General features: G+C 41.3%; 1 pseudogene; it reads right to left on the bottom strand.

The window, feature by feature from the left end:
- Positions 1-289: 289 nt before the first annotated feature.
- On the bottom strand, positions 290-1141 carry LOC118842421 (annotated as a pseudogene).
- Positions 1142-10929: the final 9788 nt, after the last annotated feature.

Raw genomic sequence — 10929 nt, 5'->3', positions numbered from 1 at the left:
TTATAGTCAACTGGATCATTTGCATATTTTGTGATCCTTTAAACTTAATTTTACCAGGATTTCAAATGGCTCCTAAGTTATAACATGCCTTTTATCAGAGTACTTATGGGGAACAAAAAGGAATCAGATTGCTTGATTTTATGTATTTATTCAGAAGGTGGCCAGCCTTTGATAAAAATTAGAAGTGAATGTTCACAGGCAGTAATTTTTCATGTTATAATTCTATCTTTTCAAAAGTTCAGTTTACATGGTAACTTTTATAATTTTGACATTACTCGTATATGAAGTTTTATGTGTTCAAGTATTTTGCATGATGTCATATAACTATTAACAAAAGTTACAATGAAGTAGTAAGTTATGATCACATTCCCTCTTGCAATCTAAAAACAACTGGAATTTTCCATTCCACGCAAGCAGCTATAAATTTGTCAGGAAGTAACTGCCCATCTTTAAGGAAATGGTCATCTTTGCCTTGATCCATTAAAATGTCCAACTGAGAATTTGGATAAGATTTCACAAGATAAGTAGCATCAAATGCCTCCCACTTACTTTGATCTGATCCTAAATATTCACTAAGGCCTTTCCCCACCAAGATCAGAGCACTGGATTGCATATTAGGGAGAATGCTGATACAGATTTGTATTTTCTGGGATTCTTCAAAGCACAAATTAGAGTTCCATGGCCTCCCATAGAATGGCCCAAAATAGATATCTATCTTCTCTAGGCCAGCTGGAGTATTGGCATTTATCAGCTTGGGCAGCTCATCTATTATATAAGAGAGCATCCTATAGTTGGTTTTCCAAGGTTCTTCAGTGGCATTCATGTAAAAACCAGCACCAATACCAAAGTCCCAGCTGTCACCTTCTCCTTTAATGTTGCAGCTATATGGACTGGTGTCTGGTACAATAATAATGAGGCCGTATTCTGCTGCAGCTTGGTGATATAAACAGTTTTTGTGATAAAATTTTGCTCTGTGCAAGTAAACCAGCCAGCCAGTGAAGAACAGGACATTTTCCAGTTTCTGCCTTTGGTGTTAAGTAGATTCCAAATTTCATTTTGCACTTTAGTTCTCACTGTCATGCTCACACACTTTCTGAAACCCCTCAAAGCACTCGTGGCTGGAAATCTGTTTCGAGGCCATAGTTTCTTTGCTATTCAGTTGCTGCTGTTTTCCCATGCACGGATACAAAGTGACTGACAGAAGGTTTATGATCCTGGGTCAGTGTAGGCAGGTGGTAGAGAAGGCAGGAGGCAGGGCGTCCAGTCTTCTTTCTAACTCTGTTACTTTGCCCCTGTTCACTAGATTTCCCATTAAAGTTTTTCTTTGACCTTTTATGACATTTTCTCTTTTGCCCCTTGAGGGGTCCTCCTTACACCTACGTGGAGTGCCCAGTGCCCTCCTGTTTCCTCCTTTGTGCTCATATAATCTTCATTTCCACTATATTCCCACAGTGTAAATGACTGATTGCTTAAAGTGTGAACCCTCCCAGGAAACGGGCATTTTGACAAGGAGCAAGACTTTCTGCCAATGGGATAGAGTCCAGATGGTGGAATTCAGGCAACAGCCAGGAAGACAGTTGTTCAGGATATCAGAAGTGGGGGGGGGGGAGGCCAATATGCATGAGGGAGTGGGGTGAACTGTAAGTTGATAACTCAAGCTATCATATTCTAGCTGGGAGCTAAAATGTGAATCTCATCGCAACTGATCTCAGACAATAAGTTGATCGAAAAGCATTTATTAAGCTCTTATTATGTGCTAGGTACCATGTTAAGTGCTAAGGATAGAAAAAAAAAGGTTCCCATTCTAATAGGGTGGATCAGGGTGGGGGGAGGGAGGAAAACAACATACAAAAAAAATCACACATATTGGATAGACAAGTGAATGGAAGGTAATCTCAGGGATGTGTGAGTGTGTGTGTGTGTATTTGCGTATTTGTGTGAAGCCAAGAGGCTGACATTAGGAGAGAGAGCTTTCCAGGCCTGGATGACAGCCAGTGAGAAAGCAGCTCCAGAGAGAGCAGCAGACAGACAGAGAGAGGCTTAGAACAGCTCTACAGGCTGGGTCCTCCATTCTTCTAACATTTACCGGGATTGCCTCAGAGACAGGCCAGGCCTCTTTTCTCCTCAGCATGTGCGACTAACAGAAACATCCCACCCAAACCAGAGGCCAGCCTCAGAGAGGCAATAGATCCTGACAATTTCCTATCACTGAAAGCAATTTGGCTCAACCAGGAACCACTTCATGGTGGACACCTCTCACTGCGCAGAAGTCAAGTGGCAAACCCGTTTTAATGAAATCTTGGTCAGTGGTAATGAAGGCTGATTTCTACAGAGACAGGCATCAGAACATACTCTCCATCTCAGGAGAGGGAATTTGTCTTTGGCAGCAGAAACAGCTTTCCTGGGTTTTTTATTTTTTCCCCTTCCTTGAAGGTTAAGCCAGATGAATGTTTTGAACTCTTGACAGAAGTCACAAATCCTTTACCTTGATAAAAGCTGTCCAGCCCAGTCAGTGATTTGTTTTGGTCTGACAAGAATTGATAAGAAGGTCTGCCTTTCCCTTCTCATCCTCGTGGAGATTTCATTGACTTTCATTCCATCTTGTCTCACTCAGCCTTTCTCTGCTTTCTGCCAAGTTCTGCCAATAAATGAAGATTTAATAGGCTAGATGTCAAAGGGAAGTCATACAAATTATGCTTGTTACTATTGTCCTCTCCTCCATTAGAAGGGAAACTCCTGGAGAGCAGGAAATGGGTTTACATTTCTTTTGTATTCCCAGTGCTTAGTACAGTGCCTGGCACACATTTGTTGACTTATTGATTGTTACACAGGCTTTGTCTGAATGAATTCTACATCCTGTATGAGTCTGTAGAAACTGTTCTTGGACAGGGTTCATTTGCCAAATGATAGCTTCCGTCCTTGTCACATCTTGTTATGCTGTTTAGCAAGGTGAGAGAAATACTAGTTCCCTCAAATCCTAGTGTCTTCCCACTCCTACCCCACCCCCCAATCACCTTGCATCTACTTTGTATAAACCTACATATATACATCAAAGAATTACAGAATTTGAGAGAAGAGTGGGAGCTTGGCAGGTATCTGATCAAACTTATTCATGAAAGTAATCTCCTCCATAATGTAACTCTGATAGAAGATTAAGGAAAGGGTGGGGAGGAATGCCTCAGAGACAGGCCAGGGCTCTTTTCTCCTCAGCACGTGATACTAACAGAACCTCCCACCCAAATCAGAGGCCAGCCTTGGAGAGCCAAAAATACCCCAACAATTTCCTGCCACTGAAAGCAATTTGGCTCAGCCAGGAATCAGTCCATGGTGGACACCTGTGATTGACCAGAAGTCAAGTGGCAAACCTGTTTTAATGAAATCCTGGTCAGTGGTAATGAAGACTGATTGTTATAGAGATAGGCATCCGGGCACACTTCACCCCAGGAGAGGGAATTTGTCCTGAGGTGATCAATTCTATTTTTAGACAGTTTCTCCTAGCATCAAAACTAAATTTGTTTCTTTACAACTTCCACCAAATTGCCCCTTGTTCTGCCCTTTTGGGCCAAACGGAACAAATTTAAACCCTTCTCCACAAGACAACCCTTCAAACACCTAAAGACAGCTATCATGTTTCCTAGGCCACTTCTCTTTTCTGGGTTAAACCTCCTCAGTTACTTCAACTAATACTCATGCCACGGACTCAAGGCCCTTTGTGATCTTGGTTTCCCCCTTTTAGACATCCAATTTATCAATGGTTTTCTTAAATCATGGTGCCCAGAACTGAACAGAATACTCCAGGTGAAGTCTGGTGAGAGCAGAGTACAGTGGAACTAACAATTTGCCTATTCCTGTTAGCTATACAGTGTGAACCCAGGACCTCCCCACTCCTGCAATAATTCAGAATACTACTCACCACACTAGGTGATGGAGTGGATAGAGTTCTGGACCTGCAGTCAGATGCTGCCTCAGATGTTCACTAATAAGTCACTTCACTCAGTTTCCTTATCTGTAAAATAAGCTAGAGAAGGAAATGGCAAATCCCTCCAGTATCTTTGCCAAGAAAATACCAAATGGGGTTGTGAAGAGTGGGATACATATAAACAATTACAATACAGGATGAATCAAAGATAATCTCAGGGGTAAGGGGGAAAGTAACCAGGAAGGGCCTCCTACAGAGGTGGTAATTAAGCTGACTCATGAAGGAATCCAAGAGGCTCACACAAGGAGGGAGAGCATTCCAGGCTCTTAATGCAGCCTATGATCAAGTTAGCTTTTTTGGTTCCCACATCACACTACTGACACATATTGAGCTTGGAGTCCACTAAAACCCTCAGATCATTTTTAGAACAACTGATTTCTTACATTCCTCCCCCATTTTATACTTGCAATTTTATTTTCTGTGCTCAGGTACAAGCCTTAATATTTATCCCTCATCAAATTTCGTCTTACTAGATTCAGCCCAATGTTCTAAGCTGTCAAATTCCTTTTGGATTCTGACCCTGTCGTCCAGTGCATTAGCCAAACCTCCCAGATGTGTGTGATCTGCAAGCCTGATGAGCATACCATCTATGCCTTTGTCTAAGTCATTGATAAAAATGTTAAACAGCCCAGATCCCTGGGACACTCCACTGCTGTATTGACATTGAAGCATTAATTATTACTCTTTGAGCCTGGCAATTCAACCAGTTCTGAAGTCATCTTCTCCCCAAGAATAGGATGAGTTGCTTCTTCCAAAGTTTTGCTACAGTCTAGGCAAACTATATCCACAGCACTTCTTCCCTCAACTGCTGGTTTGGTAATCCTGTCACCAAAGGAAAAGAGGTTCATTTGACATCACCAGTCCCTGATGAAGATCCACTGACTCTTTGTAATCACCACTTCCTTCCCATTTTGGTTGCTTACCAGTATCTCTTTAATGATCCATCCTAGAGCTTTCCTGGGAATTGACATTGAGTTCACTGGTCTAGAGATTACAAATGGTTCACTTTCTGAAGAGCGGAATGACATTTGTCCTTCTCCAATCTCGTAGTACCTCTTCTATTTTCTACGACCTTTCAAATACCACGAGATAGCAGTTTAGCAAATAATGTCTGCGAGTTCTTCCAAGACCCTAGGGTTTATTTCATGTGGGCCAAATGATTTGAATTCTTCAAGGGCAGCTAAGTGCCCTCTTACTATCTCTTTATTTAACCTGGGCACCAACTCCCCATAAGTCATTTTTGTTCTATCATCTCCAGTGAAAAGTTCATTCTCCTTTGCAGGGAAAAAAGTGAAAACTGACCCAGAAAAGATCCTGATTTTGGGAAAGATTGAAGGGAAAAGGAGAAGGGGACAGCAGAGGATGAGATGGGTAGATAGTGTCACAGAAACAACAAACATCCATTTGGACAGACTTTGGGAAATAGTGGAGGATAGGAGGACCTTGGAGTCATGAAGACTTGGACATAACTGAACGACAAAAACTGGACAGCTCTGCCTTCTCTCTTGTCAGTTATTACTGTCTCTTCTACCCCAAACAGGTCCTCTCCATTCTTTGATCCTTTTCCTCTCAATGTAGCTTTAAAAAAACCCTTTTTTGTTGTCTTTAATTTCTCTCTTAGCTGCTCTTCATTCAGAGCTTTAATAATCCTCACTACTTTTATGGGATTTGCCACATTAACCTTCATTCTCTATTAACTGACCCTTCTTCCACATGCTGTACATTTGTAGAGCATCTAAGCTGGCAGGTTCAAATGAGTTACCTAGCACAGTTACTGGCACATATTAGGTGCTTAATAAATACTTGCTTCCCCGCCCACCTGCACCCCTTCCCTATGGGTCCGCGTTGGTCTTTTCAAGCAAATCCCATTTTCTCTCTCCAATGGAATTTTTTCCCCTGATGCCTTCAGATTTTCATTCTCTCATCTATCCTGGGCTGATTCCCTCTAAAGCATTTTACACTATGGGATCCTTATCTTTTTGTCTGAGGCCTTGGAAATCCATTCTCCAAAAACCTAGGGTGACTTTCAGACTCTCTTCAGATTTCCTCTCCTCCATGACAAACTCTGAGATGTAGTGGTACCTTCTCCTCAGAGTTCTCATCATTCCACTCCAACAATCTATTCTTCCTTGTTAATGAGAGTTTTGTGTAAGCCATTCGAGGTTAGGGACCATTTTGTCTTTGTATCTCCAGTACCTAGCCCGGTGCCTGTACACAGGAGGTGATCAATAGAAGCTTACTGGTTGATTGACTTACTGATTGACAGTGTCATAGTCAGGACCTCAAACTTGGCATCGTCACTCAAGTCCAGTGTTCTTTCTATTAATATCATGCTACCTTATGTTCTAGTTATCCATGTCCCTGTCATTCTCCAAACTAGAGTATAAAGTCCTCAAGCATATGAATTGAATCTCATTTATTTTTATTTCTACCTCATCACCCACCCAGAGACTGTCATAGGATTTGCCCACCTATTAAGAAACGGCAATTGAAGGAATGTCTATGATTGCACCAATCCCTGGGAGGGGGAGCCCAGAGACTGATACTAACACTGAAGGGCCCAGTGACTGATTTCAGAGTATTTCCTAGAAGTAGGAGGAGAAGCTCAGGGTGCGGAGGACAAATTTCCTGTCCTGAACAATTGGTCAGGGCAGGCAGCCTGGCTGTGTGCATTGTTGTGTACATATCCCCTACTTGCTGGAGCTTTGCAGATGTGTTTCCCTCAAATATTTCCATTTGAGGTTCTCTCAGGGGAGAGGTGAGGGTGGAAAATCACTTTGAAAACAATAAGCATTTGCTAACCGGCTCCAGTATTTCGTCCTCTAGCCAAAGGGCAAGACAATGGTCTGGTTGAAATGCACTAGACTTGGAATCAGAATTCCATTTCTTTCTTCCTCTTCCACCAAGAAACTGTGAGATTCTGCAAAGTTACTTCCTCTCTCTAGGCCTCAGTTTCCTTATATGTAAAATAACAATTAGAATAAGGAAAACAATAAGAGATATTATTTACCTAGTATTTTAAGGTTTTTAAAGTACTTTATAAATATCTCACTTTATCTTCACAAGAATCCAGGGAGAAAGATGTTATTATTTTCTCCATTTTACAAATGAGGAAACTAAGGCAGACAGAGGTTAGGTGACTTGCCCAGGGTCACACAGTTAGCAAGTGTCCGAGGGTCTTCCTGAATCCAGATTCTTCCCTTTGATAAATCCTATGGCCCTTTGACTTACTTCCTTAAGGCTTCCTTATACCCCTGGTAAGAGAAGCTTGTGAAACTCTAAAAAAATCAGGACTGGCAATACTTATACATACACACATACACACACACACACACACACACACACACACACACACACACACACACACACAATTTAGTATTAATCTCAACAGATCCTGGGCTTTCAAGGTAGAAAGCAGGGAAACTAGGCAATCACCAGACTACTTTGAAATGGTCATCGGGCCACAAAGAACAAGAAAACATCCTGGGGATCACCTAATCTAACCTCCTCATTTTACAGAGGAGGCCTTGGTTAGGGCCTTCCCAAAGGTTGCCCCAGCTTGCTTCTCCATCCTTATCTACCCTCACTCTCCTGACAAGCCAGTAATCATAATTCATTACTCAAGGCCTTTGTCCATGTTGTGAGCTAGAATGCCCACTCTTACTCTTTCACTTATTTAAAATTCACTAGGTGGAGGGCTGGGTCTGGAGTCAAGAAGATCTGAGTTCAAATCCAGCCTCAGACGCTTACTGGCTGTGTGACCCTGGGCAAGTCACTTAATCTCTATCTGCCTCAGTTTCCTCAACTGGAAAATGGGGGTAATAATAGCACCTGTCTCCCAGGATTATTGTGAAAATAAAATGAGATACTCCCTGGCATATAGTAGAAACATAATTCTTATTCCCTTCTCCTTCCTCCTTTAAGGGGCAGATGTAGTCTTGTCTCCCCCAGGAAGCCTTTCCTTATTCTCCTAAGCGATGGTCATCTCTCTGTCCTCTTTATCATAGCCTTTATTATCCTCCCACTTAACATCTACTGGTTATTCTTATAGCTGCTGTGTGTGTGTGTGCACACATGCGTGTGTGCATGCATGTGTATGAGCTCACTGCCTACATCCTGTATTTCAGACTGAACTTTGTTTTATTTATTTCTTTGTTTCCGAGGGCTCTGCAAATACTCTGCATCTCTCAGATGCATTTTAAATCTAAGGAGGGTATTATTACTTTATTCCATCCCTCTCCTAACTCAAATTCATAACTATGGAGCTTTTCACATAGTCCTTAATGTTCTATGTACTTCCTAGGGAATTTTTATTCAATGCCAGTGAAGCAGTATATTAAAGAAGGCTTCACCATGCTTAGTGGCTCTAATGAATACATTTAGATGCAGTTGAATAAGGTAGAACATCCCTTGAAGTAAGTAGTGGGATTATGCATTATTGACATTATATGTGGGGTGATTTTGTGTGTACATGTGTGGCAAAACAGCTCTAAAATCATAAATCAATGGGAAATTGATTCTATGTTTCATGCAACGTCAGCCTGTACCTACTGATACGGTTATAGTCCCTCAGCTCTAACAGGTGAGCTTTCGTATTATCTGGTTATCTTTGCATCATCTTTTAGGGACCCAGGCCTCTATATTACTTCCAGATCTGCTCCATGTTTCCACCACCACCCCTCTTTCCATCTCTTTTAATGTTGTCTCTTATTAGAATGTAAGCTCCTTGAAGGCAGATACTGTCTTATTTGCTTGTGATTGTATCCCAGCATTAAGCAGTTTAGCACTGTGCTTGGCATATAATAAACACTTAAGATTTTATCTATCTATCTGTCTATCGATCTGCTTACCCATCTATCTATCTCCTATAGTCCTATAGTTCTTCCTTGACCCGTTACACAGCAGCTGTGTGACTTTAGGTAAATCATTTGATTTCTGCGGGCCACAGTTGCCATATTTATCAAGTAAATCTAACAAATACGTACCTTGCCCCTACACACACACACACACACACACACGCACGCACATACACATATGCATATATGTATACACACATATTCTTCTCCTGGTTTCCCTGGTTTCTTTCAAATTCCAGCTAAAATCTCTTCTTTAACAAGAAGCTTTTCCCAAACCCTCTGAATCCTAATGCCTTCCCTCTGTTGATTGCTTCCAATTTATTGTTGACAGGTTGTGTGTACATAACTATTTATGGAACAGCTAGGTGGTACAGTGGACAGTGTGTTGGGGTTGGAGTCAGGAAGACTCATCTTCCTGAGTTCAAATCCAGTATCAGACACTTCTTAGCTGTGTGACACTGGGCAAGTCACTTAATCCCATTTGCCTCAGTTTCCTCATCTGTAAAATGAGCTGGAGAAGGAAATGGCAAACCATTCCTCTATCTTTGCCAAGAAAACCTCAAATGTGGTAACAAAGAGTTGGATGCAACTGAAGAGCAAAGTGGTTCCCAAGATGTTTCACAACTGAAATGACTAAACAACACACAACTGTTTGCATGTTGTCTGCCCCATTAGATTGTGAGCTCCTTAAGGACAGGGATGGTCTTTTGCCTTTCTTTGTATCTCCAGTACTTAGCACAGTGCCTGATACATAGTAGGCACTTAATAAATGCTCAGTAGCTGACAGACTGACTGGAATATATTCAAAACGTAACAGAAATCCTCTTCTTCCCTTTCTCTTCTATGTGACATTCTTCCACTCTCCAAATTGCTGGTCAAGGAAGATACAGGTACAGGTCAAGACTTCTCAAATAGAAGACTATTATCCACTTTCATTGGTTCACCTGGGTACAAATGATATGACTAAAAGGAAAGTATTGCTAAAGATTTCAAAATCTTTAGCAGGAAACTGAAAACCCCAAGGGCACAGCAGACATCATCGCTGCCCCCAAAAGAAGCCAAGGGCTTTTGAAAAGAAAGGCAAATTTGGGAAGTGAATAGCCAGTTAAGAAGATAGTGAAAATGAGATTTGAATTCCTAGCTCACAATTTAAAATACAGGAATGGCAGGGATTTAAAGCAATATACGGGGATAAAGTGTCCAACAAGGGTTAGGAAGAATATATTTTTCTGTTACCTTGAAAATCTAATCAAAAAAGCTTTAAATTGAAAAAGATGGGGGAAGTAGAAATTTGCCTACATAGATCCACCATGCCAGAAAGCATAGAAAGGATCTGGGATGAATAAGAGTTGAAAACCCCGGAGGTTGACAGGAAACAAAATTCAAGAACTCATCAATAGCTTCAAATGTTTCAACAGAAGTGCAAGATAAACATGCGCAAGATGAACTAGTTCTCTTAACACAAGGAGGCAAAGTTGATCCATCACTGAGATTTTGTGGGATGAAACTTATGCTTGGAATATGGCTTTGAAAGAGTATTCCTTAATTTAAAAGAAGCTAGAATAGTGAAGGCCTTTGAGTTTGTGGCAAATGAGGATGAGTTGAAGGAACTGGGGATATCTATAGAAGAGAAGACTGGCAGTGGGGGTGTGGGGGGATATGGAAGTCTTAGAAGGCTGTCAGGTGGCAGAGAGATTCAATTTGTTCTGCTTGGACTTGGAGGGCAGAATGAGGAGTAATGGTCAAGTTTAGGCTTTCCACAAGGAAAAACTTCCTAATAATTAGAGCTGTCCAAAAGTGAAATGGCTTTCATCCAGGATGTAGTGAAACCCTCCCCCATTCACATCCCCATTGGAGATCTTCAAGGAAAGTCCAGCTGACCATATGTTGAATATTTTGTAATAGTTATCCTTTTGGGGGTATGAGTAAAGCTAGAAGGCCATTAAGAATGTCCAATTCTGAAATCCCATGTTTTTTGTGATTTTGTGACTATTTATAGTATTCTCTAATTATCCCTGTCGAAAAAGGAAATAATGTTAGTGTGGCATGACTTGTCCTAGGAGAAAACATGTTGACTCTATGATTACTGTTTCT

Source organism: Trichosurus vulpecula, chromosome 3, assembly GCF_011100635.1.
Source record: "Trichosurus vulpecula isolate mTriVul1 chromosome 3, mTriVul1.pri, whole genome shotgun sequence".
Lineage (NCBI taxonomy): Eukaryota > Metazoa > Chordata > Mammalia > Diprotodontia > Phalangeridae > Trichosurus > Trichosurus vulpecula.
This window is presented reverse-complemented; position numbering and strand designations above follow the sequence as displayed.